This window comes from Dendrobium catenatum, unplaced genomic scaffold (assembly GCF_001605985.2).
Source record: "Dendrobium catenatum unplaced genomic scaffold, ASM160598v2 fragScaff_scaffold_1519, whole genome shotgun sequence".
NCBI classification, from domain to species: domain Eukaryota; kingdom Viridiplantae; phylum Streptophyta; class Magnoliopsida; order Asparagales; family Orchidaceae; genus Dendrobium; species Dendrobium catenatum.
In genome coordinates this window covers 327553-337533 of record NW_021319981.1, presented here as the reverse complement: position 1 = coordinate 337533, position 9981 = coordinate 327553, and positions in this window count along the sequence as shown.

Genomic DNA, 9981 nt, shown 5'->3' with positions numbered 1-9981 from the left:
AAAGACTAGCTTAAAACTTTATTGGTATATTTTTCTCGTATTGTTTAGTTTTATTATGATATAATATTCTTATTTTCGAAAAAAATTAATTTCATTTTTTATGTTATATATAATTTTTCATTAGAATGAATTTATTCATGGAAAAGAGGTATTTGTTTGTGTTGGTTTGATTGTTTGTATGAAGTGCTCACGAACAAATTTATTTATAAGAAATTTTATTTTCTGAGCTCGCTTATTCATGTACGGGCTCATTTGGGTAGCTCAAAAATGTTTAGTAAATATGTTCACGAACTTGATCATTTGATAACTCGAAAACCATTCACTAGATATATTCGTGAACTAGATCATTTGATAGCTCAAAACACTAACTAGATATATTCACGAACATGCTCTTGGTAATTGTTTGTTACTTGGATCGATAAGATTCGTTTGTTAAGTTGATGAACATCTAGAAAATAAAGCTCATTAATAGATCGACAATGCTCATTTGTTTAAAACTTGATAAGCACAAAATGAACTGAATACGAACAAAACACAAACAAAATTAAAATATGAACAGACATCATTTCAAACGAACTAAGCTTCAACACAAACAAGAAAACTCGAATCGAGCTTGAACAAACTAATAATAAATGAGATCAAACATAAACAAGCACCTAATTGGCTTAGCTCGATTTGTTTGTAGCTCTATACAAGACAAGACAAACCAAAAGATGATGCATAAGAAAACAATTCAAAAAAGCAGTCAGAACATATAATTCAATACAAATATACAAGCTAAAAGAGAAAAAGGTTCAATCCCATGAGCATTGGTTAGCCAAGTCCAAAGAGGAATCGAATAGTAAAGCATAAGCTGCAACCAAAGTCCCCTAACAATAACCAAAACTAATTATCCAAACAGTAGATCTACAATCATATTTCAACTAATTGAATAATAACTTCAATTCAATTGAGCATTTTTCTTTAAATTTCAAACTGCGAAGTTTAGAAGCCATAGGTGATTTAATTTTAATTGTCATCCCCATTCTAGAGAATGTTGAATCCAAAACTATTTATAGGTGATATCCAACGATCTTAAGAGATTAAAATCCAAAGACCTGTGGTAGAAGGAATCCATAGGTGTTTCAATTAAGGCATTTAGTTTGGCCATAAGTTTGCTGAAATCATTATTCAAATAGAGATAGAAAACAAGAGAGCGAGCATGAGAGAGAGAGAGAGAGTGTATGTGTGTGTGTGCGCGCATGAGCATGTGAAATAGAGATAAAGGAATATAGAGTGAGAGAGAAACAAAGAAAGATGAGATGGGAGAGTTCAAGAGAGAGTAAGAGAGAGAGCAAGAGCGAGGTAGAGAAACAAAGTTAGAGAGAGAGAGAGAGAGAGAGAGAGAGAGAGAGAGAGAGAGAGAGAGAGAGATGGATGGAGGGAGAGATAAGATGGAGAGAAAAAGAAAGTGATAAGAAGGGAGATATATTGGATGTACGAGAGAGCAAAATAGAAATAGAGAAAGATATATTTAGATATATAGTTCTATTATGATAAATTGATTTTTTTATAGTGTATATCTTTGGTGTTGTATAACAAAACTCATTAACTTTTACAGATTTACTTTATTTTAGGATTATTAATTCAACATTTGTATGACTATCCAAGAGAAGAGATATTAGATATATAATAGATTGTTGCCATGATAAAAAAAAAAATTGACAAATGAATTATTGAGGAAGTTGATAATTTTATTTACGTCGCATGACAACTACGTTCATTTAAGACGTACATAATGTTTAGATGTACATGCTTGAAGCACCAAAATCAAGCTTTTATTAAGCCTGATGATGTTAAGGTTAATTTATATCATAGTGAATTTATTCCAGAATATTGTTTTGAACCTCACTTGGTGAGTACGAGCCACATAGAGATACTCATGCCAATTCATCCAAAATTTCTAAAATAATGGACGAAGTTCAAATTAATAGACTGTATGAAGAACTTATTTTTTATGCAACTGGTCTGAATTTAAGATCACACATGGAAGAGCCACCAAAAGTAGAAACAAAGAAATTTTTTGAATTAGTATATATTGCTCAAAAACTAATTTAGGTTGGCTGTGCAACTCATTCATAAACATATGTTGATGTTAGGATGCTTAATATCAAAATTGAATTTAATATCTTATGACAGAACTTTAATGACTTCATTTATCTTCTAAAGGAAATGAATTTAGCAGACAATTTAATCATCATATATGTATATTAAACAAAGGATTTAGTATCAAAATTTGGTCTAACCGTTATAAAAATTGAATGTTGTATGAATGGTTATATGTTGTATTATAAGAATGATGCAACAAAAGTTTACTATTGTACTTGTAATGTGTCGAGGTTTAAACCAAAATCAGAGAAATAACATAGTTAGAAGAAAGACATTCCATATTCTTGGTTATTTTATTTATCAATTATTCCAAGACTTCAGCAGATCATATGAATTGGCATAGGAGAAATTAGCTCATAGTGGCATTCTTTCTCATCCATATGATGTTATAGCATGGAAATACTTTGATCAGACACATGCTTCATTCATTGTCGAGCCACGTAACATAAAGTTAGGATTATGTGCTGATGGTTTCACTCCATGCAGTCAAGAAGCTTCACCTTACTCTTGTTGGCAATTTATATTAACGTCGTATAACCTTCCACTAGAGATGTGCATGACTACCATGTACATGTTCTTGACACTTATAATACTAGGACCACATAATCCAAAAGAAAAAAATTGATATGTTTTCACAACCATTAATTGATGACATCAAGTTATTATGGGAAGTGGATAATTCAACGAGCTCTTCTTATGAGTTTGAGGAAGAAAGTGAAGATAACTTAAAGAGCACTGAAAGCATTTTTTATTCAGAATAGTTCTTGTAGCTTAAGTTCCAAAATTTATTTTAGTTTGGTTAATATTGTACATATAAAATTTGTAACCAAAGGCATATTTAACTAGAACAAGTTGGTTATATAGAAAATTTATTTCAATTTTTATTTCTAATTATGCAAATTTTTATATCTGTTACAACTTTATTTTTTATTATACCTATTTGTTAGAGTTGTAAACTTCAATTATTGTAATTTAATTATGAAAATCTTTATATTTTTTACAACTTCATGAAATATGAATTAATTTCTTTTTTTCATTATAGATGGCTTTAGGTGATGAGCCTTCTTGTAGATCTATGTCATCAATGTTTGGTCGTTGAAAGAAGTTGACCTTTAGACTAACTAAGTCTAAACCAAGTGAGTAGGGGCAGGGGCAGAGAATTTCACTAGTGATAAGAGTGAAACCACTAGGGAGTTTCCATTATTCCCCCACTAAATAGGGTCAGGAATAGACATTTTCACCTATGCTTAGAGCACTACCCAATTTTGGGTACTTTCCATCTCTTATTTCTGCTAGTTCTCTATTTTTATATGTAGATCCAACACAACCAACTCCCTTCTATCCATATTACCTCTTACCACCTTCTCAAACTGGTCTATCAAACTACCCCTATCCTCTTTAACATCAGCCATACTTTTTACCCAACTCATGTATAACCACAATAGGATGGACCATCAATAAAAGCAGAGATTAGAGAGCTGAGGAGCCTGCAACATTAGAGGATAAGCTTGTCTACATTAAACCAGATAGCAATACATAAGTTCATTTTATTATTAAATTTAAATTTTGACATGTTATATTTTTTTATAGTTTATGCAGGTTTAATCCCACTAAGCATGCTACCCACAAGATTTGATATATAATACATAGTAGATATGATGCTCCTTACTTGCATTGGAAGTAAATTCCAAAGGAAGTTAGAGATATAAGGTTTAGAGAATTTTAGGTATATAATTTTGACATTACTTAATATTTGTGATTATTTTTATATTAATATTTTATTGTGTCAAAATTATACCAAAAAAAAAAAAGATTGTTGTATAAACATATTGTAAGGATTAGAACCAATTTTGGAAGAAGAGGCTCTACTCATCTTAGGGATATGTTCATAGATATTAGAAGGTCTGGGGAGCATCTATTATGGCTTGGAGAGAGCATGTGGGGTGATTTGATTAGATCATGGGCTATCCATAAGTTCACCAAGTTGAGAGAATAGAACAAGCATAATAGAGCATCCAACTCTAGAGATTTAAGAAGCTCTCTTCATATGGGTGGTTCAGTGCCTCATTCTGAGCATATATGGTGACTGGTAAATGATGATTTTATTTAAACAAATATATATATATATATATATTATTTTAACAATGCTTTTTATTAGAGGTTCTTGGTTGGAAACCAACACAGTTAGAGTTGCATACACATACTCAACAACGTTTGGCTGATTGTTTGCGGGTTGATAAAAAGGAAAAAAATAGCTCATATTAGTAACAATTTTTGAGTAGTCATCTTGCAAATAGAAATGGATTTTTATGAATTTAGTTTCTCACATGATAATTATGTATGACTTTAGAAGGGTCAGAAATCTTCTAATGAGGGATCATCTTCTGGATCAATGCAGTACTCTTAGTACCACACATGGTTAAATATTATTGGAGGGAGACAAAAAGGGAGGGTTTATGGAGTAGGTTCATAGGCGTATGCATATGAGAGTAATATATCTACCTCAATATCTTTTGGTAATAGTGGAATTGTTGATATCATTAGTTAGAGGGTTACTGCTATCACCGAGCAGATAGAGGAGATGAAATAGACACAAGCCAATATACTGACATAGCACACTAAGATGCATGCAAAGTTGCAATCATATCTAAGCCAAAAAGGAAAGAAAAATGATCAGCAACTTGAGCATGAATTAGAGGGGAACGAGGAGATGGGAGATTATTAGATAGTTTAATGTTCAAGTTATTGCATTTGTTTGGTGGTGAACATATTATTGTGTTTTGGATAAATTATTATTATTCTAGTTATTTGGAATACTTATCATAACAATTTAAATGTTTTGAAGTTGTTGATGTTAAGCGATTACATTTTTTTGTTATTGAACTTATATTTTGAACTATTTACTTATGTTTTGAACATCAATATTATATGATAATAAATTTTGCTGTGTATTCATTCATTAACTGTTGCAGATTTTGATTGTCGAATATGCATGTACATTAATAAGGGGATATCATTTTTTTTGCTCATCCTTTAGGTTTTCGACGACCTACCGGAGGCCAAAACCATCAAAAAACTTTGATACAACACAATAATTTAAGAACTGATGGAAAAAAATTGTTAAAACAATTATGGCGGTCAATGGCGTTTGAGCATCGATTCCCTCAAGTAACCACCAAAAATTTCTAGCAGTGATTCATCATCATTCATTGCTTCCCTCGTTAGCACACCTTGACACAAAATCAAAGGTAAGCAACTAGAAATCCGCCAAAAAAAAAAAATTTCAGTAGATAAACTACCGCCAAATTCTATTTCGTATTCAACTTTTACTAGCAAAAAATTTTTTGTCAAAAATGCAAAAATCCACCATAAATTTTCTATAGTGAAGGAGGTTTTCCTGTAGTGTAATATATTTTTATACTAACATAATCATGCATATGTTGACCTCATTTCTATTTGAGGTCACTAGGACCTACCTATGTTCCTTTCTGGTGACCTAATAATTGGAAGATATCCACTTCTCAATTATCTACATCCTAGTCAAAACCAAATCCAATTCAACTATCCAATCCAATCTCAATATCACTTTCAACCAACTTTCAATCAACCTTTAATCATATATAATCAATCATAACCATTAATTTGATTTTCATTGATGTGGGTAATTCAAACTGAACTAGTCAACTCCAAAATCCAATCCTAATCCAACAGTTTAAATAAAATCCTAGGGGCCCATGTCCTGAAACACTTTATGGGTGAACTTTCTGTCACTTGGAAACCCAGTCAAATGACCTATGATTTAGGGTCTATAATTTTCCTTTTGTTTAGATATGTCTCTAAGACCAACCCAACAAATTTGAACTCATTCTGAGGTGCCTTGCCCCAGAACTAGATTGATTTTTAAGGCTGTAAAACTATCAAATATTTACAACTATACCAATGGACTTGCCATTCAATGAAATTTGACCTTGAGATTCCTCCCAAACCTCCCAAACTTATCCATGACTTTGGTTGTGACTTACTAACCAATAACCTACACTTTGTTAGACCCAGTTTGACCTAGGGTTGATTAGGGGTCAAAATGAACAAAATTCCCTTTAAAGTGGTTTTTGGTCTTTTCCCCAAAATTCAACATGGCCTTCCTATATCAACCTTCAAAACATATCCCAATGGATCCTAAATATTAATAGGAACACATTAGATACAAACCCATGCTTAGGTTTGACCTTGTTGACTAAGCTAACCATGATTGACCAAAGTAACCCTTTAGGGTTTAAACACCCATTTCAAATCAAATGACCTCCCCTTGATTTGAAACAATCTCCATTGTGTTCATATGATAAATTTGAACTCAATGGACTCAACCCTTGACCATTGGTCAACTTGGTTGACCAAGTCAACCAAGTTTGACCAAATCTTCCATACACTTCCACCCTTTCAAACCTTTTGACCAAGACTTCTCCAAATCTATTAAAACCCATGGGGTGACCCATTGGGTCCTTAAGAGAACCCTCTTGAGGACCCAAGACTTGGACCTACTTGGGTTAGCCATTTGGCTTGACCCAAGTGTTGTAATAGAGGTTCCCCATGATCCAAATTCCAACCCAAGCCTAATTAGATCAAACCAATTGTGGCATTAGGTACCCCATGACCTAATGAACCTTCTGTAGTTGGCCCAGTCATTGGTTCAACTTGGGTTAGGAATTTAGCTAACCCAAAGTGGTCAAAACCACTATGGCTTGAGCCATTTCCCAACCTAGCCCCCACCTAGCCAAATCAATACCTCCACTAGGTGGCCCTAGGTCCAACATACCTACCCTAGTAAGCCCCACCCTAGCCAAATCAATACCTCCACTAGGTGGCTCTGGGAAGATGTCACCTTCCATCTGGAATCCATCCAGCCGTCCACCATTTCCATTAGTGTCGTTCAAGGCAACAGGAGATAATTTAATAGGGAACTTCCTCCCAGGCCTCCCCAATTTGATTCCAAGATTTTTAAAATACTCCCTAGAGCTCCCTGAGCATTTTCCTTTTGATTCCCAACTTCCTAGCCCTTTGTGACTAGTGGTTCACGCAAGCTCCGCAAAACCCATCCACATCCCTCTCGAAGTCCCATCTATGACCATCCTCTGATCTCATTGTCTAAAGGATAAGTCTTCCCCTTCATCAAGTCAAGCTTCCTATAAGAAAAACCTATTCGTTGGGGCTTTCTCCATGCTAAAATTACTTTCTCGAGCTCCTAATTAGGTAGTGTCGGTCTAGTGTGAAACAAACTATCAACCCACTAGAATCCGACCGTTGGATTGACGGTTTGTAGTCTCTCGATCCTTCCTATGAAATTTTGAAGGAGTTCGCTGATGGGATCTCTTAGATCACATCGGAGAACATCTACAACTTTGGATTTATATGGGAGGTTGAATAGATAATCCTAACTGTTTATTTCAATAAACAACTCGGATTATATCCCATGGTTCTTGAGGCCATTTGATTGCATTCGTTCAATCTTCCATCCAATAGCCAGGGTTTAATTAGTGTTATCAAGTTAGTCGCTAATCTCTGCCCCACCATTCGAGATGCATCGTGTGGAAAGCGTGTGACTAACTAGTTAATTTTGTATTTACTTTCACAAAAAAAATCAAGAAAACTTTAAATAATCATATCACCCAATCAACTTCGTCAATTTAGGTGTTCTTAAGCTCTTTGGAAAGATCTCAGGGAGATCTTAAAAAGCTCTATGGTCTCAAGCTCTGATTCTGCATGAACCTTAGTGAATTTCAATAACTATCCTAGGGCATTTTATTGAATTAATTCTCTTAATTTTGAACACATCTTAGCTTGATACCTTGGGAAGTTAAATTTTGGAATGTATCTAGCATGTTAGAATTTTCCTTCCCTTGTTTGAATTATTTAAGTGCAAGTTTGAGCTAAATTGAATTTAGGGGTTATGGTTTGACCCCAAATTCAACTTAGCCTAATGATCTATTCAATAAGAGTTAGGATGTGAAAGTTTATGTACAATTTGAGCCTATGATAAGGAGCTTAGAGCCATTGATTACACCCTCTTCCAAGCCTAGGATAGCATCTTAGGAATTTTCTAAGGTAATCTAGTGGTTTGATTAACCACCTTAGGGGATCTATCTTGGGCAAAATTTTAGTGGGCTTGGGCCTTGAGATAAAGTGATCTCATGGCCCAAGTTTAACTGGATTTAGTGTCCATTTGGTCCACCAATCCCCTCCTAGATTTGGCCTAGATCACTAATTAAATCATACTTAAATCATATTAAATCATAAAAATTTATATAAGGCCTCTAATTACTCAAAATTGAACCCTTAAACTATGAAAAATAAAAGCCCCATCAGATAACCTTTAACTTAACTTTAATTTAATTTTTAAGAAAAATTGACAATTAATTATTTTAATAATTAAAAATATTAAAAAATTCCAAAACATTCCTAAATGCTTAAAAACTTCCCCTTAGGTCATTCCTAACCTTTTGGGGTGATTGTAAGACGTTTGAAATTGATTAGGATCCATATCTGAAAATGCCCTTAATTAAGCAATTTTAGAAAATCTAAAAATATCCAAACTTTGAAAAGTCCTAAATAATTCTAGAAAAATCTAATTAAAGAAAACTCAAATCCATTCAATTCTAATTAAAATTAGTTATTTTTTAAAAATGTCAAACCTCTAAAATTAAATCAAAGTGAAAAAGTCAACACTCCGATCAATTATAGCTCAAAACTTGGTCCAAAATTTAAAAATTCATAACTTAATATAAATTCACAAATGAGCAAACTCAAAGCCTAATTACTTATATTAAGGTATAATATTTGAGAAAAATATTAAAAATTTAAAAATCACTTTAATTATAAAAGTCAACATTTAACCCCTTAATTTAACACATTTAAATAGTTCAAATAATCCTAAGATTTTCAAAATCCAATAATTCATTAAAGATTCCAGAAATTATTAATATAATTATCCAAACCATTAATCAATGCACTTAATCAAAATTCATTAACCCTTTACCTCCAACCAACTAATTTAACTTAAGCAACCCCATTTACCCAATTGAGTAACCCAATCTTACGAGGCTATTAGCTTCACCCCAATGAAGGTGAAATATATTTCATGACCTCGGTCAGCAACAAAGGTAGAACTCATTTAACTCTTTAAAATATACCTATATTAAGTTGTAATTCATTAATATTTAAACTCAAATATAAAGTTCCCCTTTGACCTTTAACAAACCCAAATACTAGATAACTTCAACAAATTACCCAGCTTAGGATCTAACCCATCCACACAACCTACCTCACACACTTTAGATGATTTACTAGGATAACTAACTCTAGTCTAGGCTAGGCAGGTGTTTACTTTTACCATTGTGTTCTGATTTTTTTGAGTTTTCAATATATGGTGTGATTGAAAATTGATTGATGCAAGTGTTTATTTACTTTAATTATAATATGTGAATTAATGTGATGGAAATAGTTTACCCTTAGGTTAGGACTGATCTGGTTGCTAACTGAATTTTCTGCAGCTGGCCACAATTGTGCAGGGCAATAAAAGGGTGATAAATTAATAATAAATATAAATGCTACATGCTCTTCAGCTTCTTAGATCTTAAATAAATAAGAGTATGGTCAAGTGTGAGTTACTTTTATTGCACATATATATAAATGGCTTGAGATTGATTTTATTTTAAATGCTTAGGATAACCCTACATCAGAGTCTAGAATTTTCATTTTTATCTTGATGTAATTTATTCAGTGTTAAAAGTTGTGAAAGTTGGACATTTTGAGCTATTATATGTGGGTCCAAATTTGAAT